At 57.4% G+C, this 12,401-nt stretch overlaps 2 long non-coding RNA genes across 2 annotated transcripts; both read left to right on the forward strand.

Annotated features, from left to right (window-relative positions):
• The first annotated feature begins 1,011 nt into the window (after positions 1–1,011).
• On the forward strand, positions 1,012–2,708 carry LOC131560310 (uncharacterized). The gene is made up of 5 exons (XR_009274948.1): positions 1,012–1,108; positions 1,522–1,557; positions 1,683–1,721; positions 2,111–2,179; positions 2,573–2,708. It is a non-coding gene; the product is annotated as an uncharacterized LOC131560310 (long non-coding RNA).
• Positions 2,709–9,730: 7,022 nt separating this feature from the next.
• Positions 9,731–11,228, forward strand: LOC131560340 (uncharacterized). Its single transcript, XR_009274957.1, has 5 exons — positions 9,731–9,809; positions 10,361–10,396; positions 10,521–10,559; positions 10,948–11,020; positions 11,106–11,228. It is a non-coding gene; the product is annotated as an uncharacterized LOC131560340 (long non-coding RNA).
• Positions 11,229–12,401: the final 1,173 nt, after the last annotated feature.

Genomic DNA, 12,401 nt, shown 5'->3' on the forward strand with positions numbered 1-12,401 from the left:
GGAATGTCAAACAGGAATCACGGCTTTGGACAGCTCTCAGGAACCACTTCACTGTGGATTTTCCTTCTGGAAAGCCCAAGATGTCAGAACGTCCTCCTGGTGCCTCAGGGCTTGGGTAAAAAGGGCTTGTCAGAGATGCTGGCAGGGCACCAACACCCCTCCTCCTCACAGGGCACCTCTGTCACCCCAATTAGCTCCGAGTGGCTGCCTGGGGACAGGTGCCCACTTCCCCATGTCCCTGGGATGGGCACATCCTGCTCAGGGCCAGTGCTGGCCTGGGCCCAGAGCCAGGGCCATGACCCAGGTGCTCTGGGAGGGCTCCGAGGCTGCAGGTGTGAACGGATGAGGGGCAGGGCAGGGCATATTCCCCTCTGGACAGTGCTCTGGGCATGGAGCTTGGTCGGGTTTGGCATCTGCGGGGAAAGGGATATCAGGTGGTGTGGATGTGGGAATTGTCACAGCTGAGCCATTCCCCAGCCCTCAGCCTTGTCTGCAGGTGATCAGCATTGCCCAGTGCTCCCCAGTGTCTGCAGTGCCTGAGATACCAATCAGCCACCTGATCACACATCCCTTGTTCCCCTCGTTCTCCCACATGTTGGGTTTGGGGCCGGGCTCCGCTCTGGGGTGTCCCACAGGGAAAGCTCTGGGAGGGGAGGGGCAGCAGGAGATGGGGGATCTGGCACTGGGGGCTGTTGGAGGATGGATTGTGTTGGACTGGGGGTTGTCCCCACAGGGTCCCCAGGTGCCTTTGGCTCCCTGGCTGCCCCCCTTAGCCCCACAGGTGCCCGGGCCCTTCCAGGGGCAGCTGCCCTGTGCAGGAAGCTGGAGGAATGCCGGGCAAGGGGGCTGGATCCGTGCCACAGGTGGGGTGGGATGGACTCTGTGCCAGGGCTGGGCTTGTGGCCAGGGCTAGGGGCTGTGCCAAGCCGGGCTTTGGCCTGGGGGCTGGCAGGGAGGGTGCAGGGAGGAGTCCCAGCAGGGATAAAGGTGCTCCTCACCTGCTGGAGCCTCAGGCAGCGCTGCCCAGAGCCAGAGGAAGATGAAGGTGGCTGTGCTCAGCGTGGCCCTGCTCTTCTCCATCCTGCTGTGCCCACCAGCACAGGCCAAGGTGAGGCACCAGCCAAACGCTGTCCCCACATCCTGCCCTTTCTGGCCTCCCATCCCACCCTTTTGGTCCCTCCTCTGTGTCCCATTCAGGGTCCCCAGCTGCCCTCCCACTGTCCCCACCCATCCTCGTATTTTGTCCCCACCAAGCCCCTCCCTTGCACTCCCATGTCCCTACACCTCAATTCCTTTCTCCTACCCTGTACCTCACACCCTGCTCCTTCCACACCCACAGCCCTGTCCCCTGGGCCCTCAATTGACCCCAGATCAGTGTCTCTGGGTCTCCCCCCACCTCAAACAGATCTCCTTGGAAGCCCTGAATTCCCATCCCTCTGCCTGCGCCCTGCTCCCTGCACCTGTGTGTCACTCCAGCCCCACGAGGTCCAGTTCAGACCCAGCCTTTGTTCTCCTTTCCAGGCACTCCTGGAAGGAACCCAAGATGATCTGCGGGAGGTGAGTGGGCTGCTGGCATTGGAGGGCATCCCCTCAGCGAACTGGGGGGAAGTGGTGTCCCCTCCATCCCTTGCTGGCACTGGGGACATCCCAGTGACCAGCAAGGTCTCCTGGTCTCTCTGCAGTTGGATTTAGACAATGTTGTGGTCCTGGAGACGCCTCTGGTGGGTACCACGAGTTCTGCCGGTGTCAGACCCTCCCCTTGCATGGCCACCACAGCCCAGGCCATCCCAGTCTGTCCCAGCACAGCCCAGTGCACCCCTCCTGACAGCCCAGACAATGCCCTCCCCCAGGGCTCCTCCCCAGTGAAGCCTTTGCCCAGGGCCCTGCTGCATTCCATCCCTGTCACCCCAGGACCCCCTGGATGAGCCAGGGCACACCCCTGCCCCAGCTGTGGCTCTTGGCCAGGAGCCCAGTGCTTCTGGGCGGCAGCACAGCAGCTCCTGCACACCACTGCTGCCACAGCCCCTTCCCCAAGGCCCCCCTGCTCTCCCCTGCCTCCCAGTGCAGCCCGGTGCCCCCAGTGTGTCTCTAATGCTGCCTTTGTCCCCAGCCCCCTGTGGCTAAAGAGCTGCGGGCTCTCCTGCGGCAGAAGCGCCTGGCTGCCGCTCTCCATGGATAGGTGAGCATCACTTGGTGCTCCTTTGGCTCCCACATGATCCTGTGGGGACCCTGGGGTGTCCTGGGTGGGCAGAGTTTGGGGCCAGCAGAGGGACAGAAAGGAGCTTTCACTGATTGTTTCTTGGGGGTGCTGCTCCAAGCAGACCCCAAGTCTTTCCTTGCACTTGGGCAGCTCTGGGAACCCCACAGTCCCCCTGGGGGCATTTCTTAGGCCAGTTTTGGAGCATCCCAGGGCTTAGGGGGTCTGGGAACCCTGTAGATCTGAGGGGCCAAATCCTGTCCTGGGTTTCTCCAGACGTCAATTCTTTTCACCCTCCAGAAACAGGGGTGGGCACACGGCCCCTCACCTGTCCCAGGGGATACAGGGGATCACATTTTGGGCTCTCTGTCTTAGGAACTGTTGGTGAAAACCATGTCCTGTCCCCCTCCAGTTGCATGAGGAGATGATCACCTCTGGAGAAATCACCTGATCCCCTGTGAGCCCTGGGCCTTTTTCCTCAAATGAGAAATAAATCCTTTCAGCAAAGCTACACTCTGTGTTTGTGTGTCTGTGTCCATGTGTGTGTCCCAAAGGAAATTTCCCTAAATCTCAAAGAGGCAAGTTTCCCCCAGAGGTGTTTCTTGTCCCTGTGTCCATCTGCACATCCTGTCACTCTGTCACTGTCATCTCCACACATCTCTGACCCCGCTGGCACCTCCCAGGTTGGCGCTGAACTCCTCCCTCCTGCTCCCCACCCCCAGCATTGACCATGGCAGGGAGCTCAGACCAGGAGCACCCAGGCCAGGGATAGAGAAGGAGCATCTGGCAGAGGCAGGAAGAATCCCCCATTCCAGGGGGTGTGGGGTGCATGGGGGGCAGCTGTGTCCCCTGCCAGCCCCAGGGCTGCAAACCAGGGAAGAGATGTCTCAGCTGCCTCAGCTGAATTGCTTCCCTCAGCCCTTGGCCTTGGCCATCTCCGGCTGCAGCACAAGCTCCACAGGAGATTTTCCACCAGGAAGACAAAAGAAAGGAATTGTTTCTGCCCTCTCCCTCATCCCTCCCTTTGCATTGATTTTCTTGTAATCTGTTAGCAAAACCAACAAAAAAAGCATCTTCAGTGAGGTGTTTCCAAGGGTCAGTTCCTAAATGGGGCCAAAGGAAGGTTTTCTGCCAGGGCAAAAGTGAGAAATGAGGGATTTGGTCAGAGAAAACTATCAATGCCGGCTTCTAAACACTGAAACCCAGAGGTTACAAAAATAAAGTTTGCAGTTTGAATGGTTCATTTTCCTCCCTCTACCCACTGCTCATTTGTCCCATCCCAACTCCAGAGGAGCAGATTCTGGAAAGCAGACCTGCAGGGAGTGTTGGAGGCTTCATCCCAGAGAGAAGAAGAAAGAGTGAAATCGAGAAAAGAATTCCAGTGATTTTCTCGATCATAACAACCACAAATAGCTCTGTACTCCAAGTGCAATATCCAGGTGATGAGGCACGTTGCTCATTTTTAATGCCAAAGCGCAGCACTTTGGAAATTGCTCCCTGGACTAGAACAAACCACAGGCCAATAACTGACCCAGTTTGGTTCCTAAATCAGGAATCATTAAACTTCTCCCAAGCTGTGTTTCCCTGCAGTAAAGAAGGCAGTTGATTGCTTTTGTCCTGAGTATCTCCTGAGTTCATGACTTCAGGTGGACTGGAACTGTCCCGGCATCACTAAAGAGGCCACAATGAGCAGGAGTGTTCTCCATCCATGTCTTCCAGAGCCCAGCAGCAATTCCTGCTGCTGCCCCCGCTCTGGGTCAGCCTGATGGGATTGCTCTGGTGTGAGGGGCCGGCTCCTGCAGGACACAGCGCTTGGAGCTGCTCCGTGTCCCGCAGCTTCGGCATCTCCTGCGCTGCTCCATGGCTGTGGGGCCTGTGCCACCAACATGCCACAAACGTGCCACCAACATGCCACCAACATGCCACCAACATGCCTCCAATGTGCCACCAATGTGCTACTAATGTGCACCAGTGTGCCACCAGTGTGCCACCGTGCCACCAACATGTCTCAAATATGCCACCAAAGTTCCACCAGTGTGCCACCAATGTGCCACCAGTGTGCCACCAACATGTCTCCAATTTGCCACCAAAATGCCACCAGTGTGCCACGTACGTGCTACCACTGTGTCACCAATGTGCCACCACTGTTCATGGCTGTGTTTCCTGTGCCACCACTGTTCCACCTTTTCCATGGTCACTCCATTGCTCCTCAAAAGCTGCTCCACTGCTGCTCTGGGGATGTTCCAGCACACTTCCTCTGCTCGTCCACCATTGCTCCACCACTGCTCCAACACTGCTCTACCACTGCTCATCCCCCGCTGTTCCAGAGCTCTGTCTCTGCTCCTCCCCTGCTCCCCTGTTGTTCCACAGCTGCTGCTTCTGTTCGAGTGCTGCTGCCACAGCTGCAGTGTCACAGAGAGGGGAACGTTTGGGCAGCAACCACTGTGGTCTCACAGAGACTGGGACAACGGGACTGCCAAAGCTGTGGTGTCACAGAGACCGGGAAAACAGGACTGCCACAGCTGTGGTGTCACAGAGACCGGGAAAACAGGACTGCCACAGCTGTGGTGTCACAGAGAGGGGAACACTGGGGCTGCCAGGGCTGTGGGGTCACAGAGAGGGGAAGGTTGGGGCAGCTGCTGCTGTGCTGTCATGGAAGGGAACACTGGGGCTGCCACCGCTGTGGTGTCACAAACAGGAGAACATTTGGGGCTGCCATCCCTGCAGTGTCATAGAGAGGGGAAGGTTGGGCCTGCCCCTGCAATGCTGTCATTGACAGGAGAACGCTGGGGGTGCCACCTCTGTGGTGTCACAGACGGAGGAACACAGGGGTTGCAATCGCTTTGGTGTCATAAACAAGGGGACATTGGTAATGCCACCGCTGTCATGTCACAGAGAGGGGAACACTGAGGTTGCCACCACTGTGGTGTCACTGACAGGGGAACACTGAGGCTGCAAATGTTGAAATATCACAAAGAGGGGAATGTTGGAACTGCCACTGTGGTGCTGTCATAGAGAGTAGAACTTTAGACAGCCACTCCTGCAGTGTCATAGAGAGGGGAACTTGGGGGCTTCCACCACTGCGGTGCCACAGAGAGGGGGACACTGGGGCTGCCAAAGCAATGGTGTCACTGAGAGAAATTTTGGGCTGCCACCGCTGCAGTGTCACAGCCTGGGGAACACTGGGGCTGCTACTGCTGCAGTGTCACAGAGAGGGGAATGTTGGGGCTGCTACTTCTGTGTTTTCATAGACAGGGGAACGTTGGGGCTGCCACCGATGTGATGTTGGAATGTTGGGGCTGCCACCACTGCTTTCTCATAGAGAGGGGAATCTTTGGTTTGCCACTGTGTTCGTGTCAGACAGAGGGGAATGCTGGGGGTGCCACCTCTGGTGTCACAGAGAGGGGGGACTGGGGGTGTCACAGCTGTGGTGTCACAGATAAGGGACTTAGGGCTGCCCTAACTGAAGTGTCACAGAGAGGGGACGGTCAGGATTGCCACCACTATGGTGTCACAGAGAGGGGAATGTTGGTGCTGCTACTGCTCTGGTGTGACAGAGAAGGGAATGTTGGGGCAGCCATTGCTGTGGGGTCATAAAGAGTGGAATTTTGGGGCTGCCACCCTTGTGGTGTCACAGAGACGGGACATAGTACTGCCACACCTGTAGTGTCACAGAGTGGGGAGCATTGTGGCTGCCACCACTGTGGTGTCACAGAGAGGGGAACGCTGCCAAACCTCCCCTGGGGCTGTGCCCACTCCAGTGCTGCTCCTCTGTGACACTGCAGAGCCTCTTGGGGACATTGTGACACTGCTAGGATTCATGGGGACATTGTGACAGTGCAGGGACTCATGGGGACATGGTGACACTGCCGGGACTCATGGGATCACAGGGGCTCTGTTACACTCTGGGCCCTTGTAGAATCCAGAAGCCCCTTTGTGGCCATGGGCCCTTGTGGAACCAAGAGGAGATGCCAACCTGTGGGGCCTCATGGAACCATCCACTGTGATCCCTCAGGGCCTCATGGTTCCCAGGAACCATTGTGACACTGCAGGACTAAGTGGCACCAAGGGGACATTGTGACACTGTGGAGTTCATGGAACTAAGGGGATGCTGTGACACTCTGGTGCCTAAAGATGTTCATTGTGACCCTGTGGCTTGTGGAAACAAGGGGACACTGTGACACTGTGGGGTCTCAGGGAATCCAGAGGCCCTTGTGACAAAGCAAGGCCAGTTGGAACCAAGGATCCACTGGGATACCTCAGGGCCTTGTGGTGTCCAGGGGTCCTTGTGACATTGTGAGGCCTCATGGAGCCAAAGGGGCCCTGGGATTCTGTGGGGCCTCACGGAGCCAAAGGGGCCCTGGGATTCTGTGGGGCCTCGTACAGCCAAAGGGGCCCTGGGATTCTGTGGGGCCTCATGGAGCCAAAGGGGCCCTGGAATTCAGTGGGGCCTCATGGAGCCAAAGGGACCCTGGGAGTCTGTGGGGCCTCATGGAGCCAAAGGGACCCTGGGATTCTGTGGGGCCTCATGGAGCCAAAGGGGCCCTGGTAACACGGCGGCCACTCGGAGATGTCTGCAGCCAGCCCTGTCTCCTGGCCTGTGCCAGGAGTGGCCACTCCCTGTCCGCCCTTGGGGCTGGTTTGGCTGGTGGTACAAGCAGGGCCGCTCTCTCCCAGAAGCAGCAGCTGCTCTGTGCAGCCACTGATGTCCTGAGCTGAGAAACCCAGAGCCAAGGAAAGAGAGAGATCACTTGTGCAGGTTCCCAAGAGGATTTAATCTCTGAGAGGGTGCAGGGACAAGTGACAGCAAATCCAGGGTTCCAATAGCTTCAGTACGGGACAGGGAACATGGGGAGGATGCAAACCAGAAGCAATGGCAGAAACCTGGGGAGGAGCACAGGGCAGGGCACACATTATGGCAGCCAGTGGGGAACAACAGGGGAGGAGAGTGGACTGAGCATAGCAATTGGCATTCGAGGGATACAAGATGGACACAGAAGTTTCTAGAGAGAAAGGTGGGGTTTCTGTAATGGACAAGGGAGGAGGGCAGGGTTTCCCTCAGTGGCAGGGAAGGATCTGGAATTAGGGGGAGCTCTTGAGGGAGATGGACAGGGGGATGGGATCTCTGGGACAAACCAACATACATGGGGGGCAACTGGAACAAACTACTTTTTTTTATAACAGCCCAGTTTCATAACAAAGGAACTTACTGCCACACCTTGGGACTCTGTGTGGCCTCCCGGAACCAAGGGAACTCAGAGACACTGTGGGGCCTCCTGGTTCTCAGTCTCTTCTGACACTGGTGTCCATCTACAGACACAAAACAGGGCAGCCTGAGCCTGTGGATCCAGAATATTCCCACCTCCATGGGAGGATGTTCCTGCCATCTGTGCTTCTGTGTGTTCCCTCTGCTCTCCTGGGGAATTGAATCCTACAAGAGACACCGACCATGCTGGAAGCTGACACCACAGGGCCTCCTGTGGGGTGGGAGCAGAGACATCTTTTGCTCCATCCTGCTGCTCAGAGCCCATCCAACCGGGAATATTTCCAAGGATGAGGCATCCACCAGGTGCCTGGGAAACCTGTGCCAGTGTTTCACCACCACAGCATCAAAGATTTCTACCTTATCTCCAGTCTGAACTTATTCTCTTCTGCTTTAAAACCATTTCCCCTTCCCCAGTGAGACAAGCCCTACTAAAACATTTCTCCCCACATTTCTTGGGAGGTTCCTTGAAGTCCTGCAAGGTCTCAACTGGGTCTTTCCATGGCCTTTTCTGATCTAGACTGAACCACCTCAACTCCCCCAGCCTGTCTCTGTCACAGAGGTGCTCCAACCCTTTGGAGCATCTCAGCCTGCTCTGGAGCTACTCCATGAAGTCTGAGCCTTTCCTGTGCCGAGGACCCCGATGTAAATTGTTTGTGCAAAAGCACCAGTCAGTCAAAGAGGGGAAAAAGCTCATTGCTGAAATGCTGCTGAGAGCTGGAGGGAGAGACTCTGCACAGCTCATGCACAGCCCTGAGGGGGGCAGGGACATTCCCATGGGGTCCCTGAAGCTGCAGGGCCAATCTGCCTACACTGGGACTCTCTGAGCTTGTCCAGCTCCTTCTGCCTGGGCTGGTGGCACATGGTCAGTGGCTGTCCAGAGCCACCCCCCTGACTGGCACTGATCTCCAAGGAGGTCTGGATCTCACCTTGGCCATTATTCTGCAATTAGAATCCCGTGGACACGTCCTCAATTCCATTCCATGGTGTCTTCAGCAACCCAAAGACATCACAGCTCTTGTCCATCAGTCAAGGATCTCCCAAGGGTAACTTCTGGTCTCTCAGCCCTGGGGCTCTCCACAGAAAAATCTTCCTGGGCCCTGCAGCTCCTGGGGCAAGTTCCAGAGCAAACAGTCAAGGCAGTGGCCTGAAATGTTTTCCCAGGTGGCCCACAAGACATCTCTGCTGGATCGAAAATGTCCCTGGAAAAAGAGAGGTGCAGAACCCTTCACTAATGCCCCGGAATGTCAAACAGGAATCACAGCCTTGGACAGTTCTCAGGAACCACCTCACTGTGGATTTTCCTTCCTGGAAGCCCAAGATGTCTGAATGTCCTCCTGGTGCCTCAGGGCTTGGGTAAACAGGGCTCGTCAGAGATGCTGGCAGGGCACCAACACCCCTCCTCCTCACAGGGCACCTCTGTTACCCCAATTAGCTCCGAGTGGCTGCCTGGGGACAGGTGCCCACTTCCCCATGTGCCCTGGGATGGGCACATCCTGGTCAGGGCCAGTGCTGGCCTGGGCCCAGAGCCAGGGCCATGACCCAGGTGCTCTGGGAGGGTTCCGTGGCTGCAGGTGTGACAGGATGAGGGGCAGGGCAGGGCATATTCCCCTCTGGACAGTGCTCTGGGCATGGAGCTTGGTCGGGTTTGGCATCTGCGGGGAAAGGGATATCAGGTGGTGTGGATGTGGGAATTGTCACAGCTGAGCCATTCCCCAGCCCTCAGCCTTGTCTGCAGGTGATCAGCATTGCCCAGTGCTCCCCAGTGTCTGCGGTGTCTGAGATGCCAATCAGCCACCTGATCACACGTCCCTTGTTCCCCTTGTTCTCCCACAATGTTGGGTTTGGGGCCGGGCTCTGCTCTGGGGTGTCCCACAGGGAAAGCTCTGGGAGGGGAGGAGCAGCAGGAGATGGGGGATCTGGCACTGGGGCTGTTGGAGGATGGATTGTGTTGGACTGGGGGTTGTCCCCACAGGGTCCCCAGGTGCCTTTGGCTCCCTGGCTGCCCCCCTTGGCCCCACAGGTGCCTGGGCCCTTCCAGCGGCAGCTGCCCTGTGCAGGAAGCTGGAGGAATGCCGGGCAAGGGGGCTGGATCCGTGCCACAGGTGGGGTGGGATGGACTCTGTGCCAGGGCTGGGCTTGTGGCCAGGGCTGGGGCTGTGCCAAGCTGGGCTTTGGCCTGGGGGCTGGCAGGGAGGGTGCAGGGAGGAGTCCCGGCAGGGATAAAGGTGCTCCTCACCTGCTGGAGCCTCAGGCAGCGCTGCCCAGAGCCAGAGGAAGATGAAGGTGGCTGTGCTCAGCGTGGCCCTGCTCTTCTCCATCCTGCTGTGCCCCCCGGCACAGGCCAAGGTGAGACACCAGCCAAACGCTGTCCCCACATCCTGCCCTTTCTGGCCTCCCATCCCACCCTTTTGGTCCCTCCTCTGTGTCCCATTCAGGGTCCCCAGCTGCCCTCCCACTGACCCTTCCTGAGGCCTTTCCTTCCATGTCCCCCCTCAATCCTTTGTCTTTCTTCCTGGCCACTGCAGAGGGGTCCCCCTGTACAATTCCCTGACTCACCCTCCACTCCCACACCATCTCCCAGTACTGTTGGTTTTGTCCCCACCCATCCTCGTTCTTCTGTCCCCACCAAGCCCCTCCCTTGCACTCCCATGTCCCTACATATCAATTCCTTTCTCCTCCCCTGTACCTCACACCCTGCTCCTTCCATACTCCCAGCCCTGTCCTCTGAGCCCTCAAGTGACCCCAGATCAGTGTCTCTGGATCTCCCCCCACCTCAAACAGATCTCCTTGGAGGCCCTGAATTCCCATCCCTCTGCCCGCACCCTGCTCCCTGCACCCATGTCCCCCCACAGTGCCACGAGGTCCAGTTCAGACCCAGCCTTTTTTCTCCTTTCCAGGCACTCCTGGAAGGAACCCAAGATGATCTGCGGGAGGTGAGTGGTCTGCTGGCATTGGAGGGCATCCCCTCAGGGAACTGGGGGGCAGTGGGTTCCCCCCATCCCTTGCTGGCACTGGGGACATCCCAGTGACCAGCAAGGTCTCCTGGTCTCTCTGCAGTTGGATTTAGACAATGTTGTGGTCCTGGAGACGCCTCTGGTGGGTACCACGAGTTCTGCCGGTGCCAGACCCTCCCATTGCATGGCCACCACAGCCCAGGCCATCCCAGTCTGTCCCAGCACAGCCCAGTGCACCCCTCCTGACAGCCCAGACAATGCCCTCCCCCAGGGCTCCTCCCCAGTGAAGCCTTTGCCCAGGGCCCTGCTGCATTCCATCCCTGTCACCCCAGGACCCCCTGGATGAGCCAGGGCACACCCCTGCCCCAGCTGTGGCTCTTGGCCAGGAGCCCAGTGCTTCTGGGCAGCAGCACAGCAGCTCCTGCACCCCATTGCTGCCACAGCCCCTTCCCCATGCCCCTCTGCTCTCCCCTGCCACCCAGTCCAGGCCTATGCCCTGAGTGTGTCTCTAATGCTGTCTTTATTCCCAGTCCACTCTGTGTTAAGTATTGAAGCAGGGGTGTTGTTTTCTGGGGCAGCAGGACCCGCCTGACCCATGAGGAGGTGAGCTGTGCCTGTAGGGACAGGGGTGGGCCCTCTCACATCCCAATGGAAACAGAAGGGTGACGTTTTGGGCTTTGTGTTTTAGGATTCTAAGTGGTGCTGACATCTGTGTCCTGTCCTCCTCCGGTGGCAAGAGGAGATGATCGATCCTGGAGGATCCCTCTGAGCCCAGGGCCATTTCCCCTGAATAATAAAAAACCCTGTCAGCAAAGCTGTGTTCTGTATTTATGTCTCTATGTCTCCCTCCATGCGTTTGTCCTTGTGTCTGGATTTCCGCTCTCCTGCTCTCTCCCGGTGTGCAGGGGAGCTCGGCCTAGGTTCTGGTCACTTCATGCCAGGCTCTGCTGCCCCTACACCATCCCCCCACCCAGGTTGTTTGCTGTGGGTTGTGTGGGGTCTGGTGGTGGCAATTTGAGTGGGTGGATGGGTGGGTGTGCAGGCAGAGCCAAGAGCAGATGCTGGCTGTGATCACCACTGTGGTGTTGTGGGTCCGATCCAAAAACAGTTTAAAAAATGTATTTCCGAAGGAGTTTCTTTCTTCAATGTAGAAATGCGTCTATTTAAAAAAAACTAAAACAGTTTATTTTTGTCAAAAATATATTTTTTGATGTTGAAATTTGGTTTCTGGGTTGGATGGGGCTGCTGGGTCTACCCAGTTCTGTGGTGGAATGGGACTCTGGGGTTTCCCCATGTCTGGGGTGGAAGAAGGATGCCAGGTCTACTTGATCCGGATGTTCCTTGGGGCCCAGCTGTGTGCAGCTCGGGAGGGTGGTACTGGCTGGCTGCAAGGTCTGCCCAGTCCCTGAGCCAGGTGCGGCTGCAGCAATACCCAGAGATGTGAGGGTGGCAACACTCTGGTGCCCAGACCTAATGAGAACTGCTCTGCCCAGCTCTGGTTGGACTAGGACCAGTTTGAGAGTGAGCGAGGAGACCGGCTGTCACCGGCTGTCACAGATGCTAACCAAGGGCTCGCTGGTTTTCTCTGCCTCCAGTTACTCCATTGAGGGAGCCGCTGCCGCTGGCACTGCCCTGGGGAAGCCTCACAGCAGAACTGGCGCAGGGCATTGCCCTGGCAGAGGGGCAGGGAAAATGTCCTGGCTATGAGCAGCAGAGCAGAGAGAAACCCACTGGCCCAGGCAGCTGCTGCTATGTGGGCACAAGCTCTGCTGCCCAGGAGGGTACCAGAGTGACCACAAGGCTTTGCAGATGGAGACAGAGCAGACATAGGTCATGATGGGGAGAAGAGAATATTCTGCTCCAAGGCAGAGGAAGAGGAAAATTACCTGAGCAGCCCATTTCCCTTAGGAGATATCCCTGGTGTCCCGGAGTGTCTTAGGCTGAAATGCAAGATGTAACCAGAAGTATTTTTCTATCATCATCG

Source organism: Ammospiza caudacuta, chromosome 7 (assembly GCF_027887145.1).
Source record: "Ammospiza caudacuta isolate bAmmCau1 chromosome 7, bAmmCau1.pri, whole genome shotgun sequence".
NCBI classification, from domain to species: domain Eukaryota; kingdom Metazoa; phylum Chordata; class Aves; order Passeriformes; family Passerellidae; genus Ammospiza; species Ammospiza caudacuta.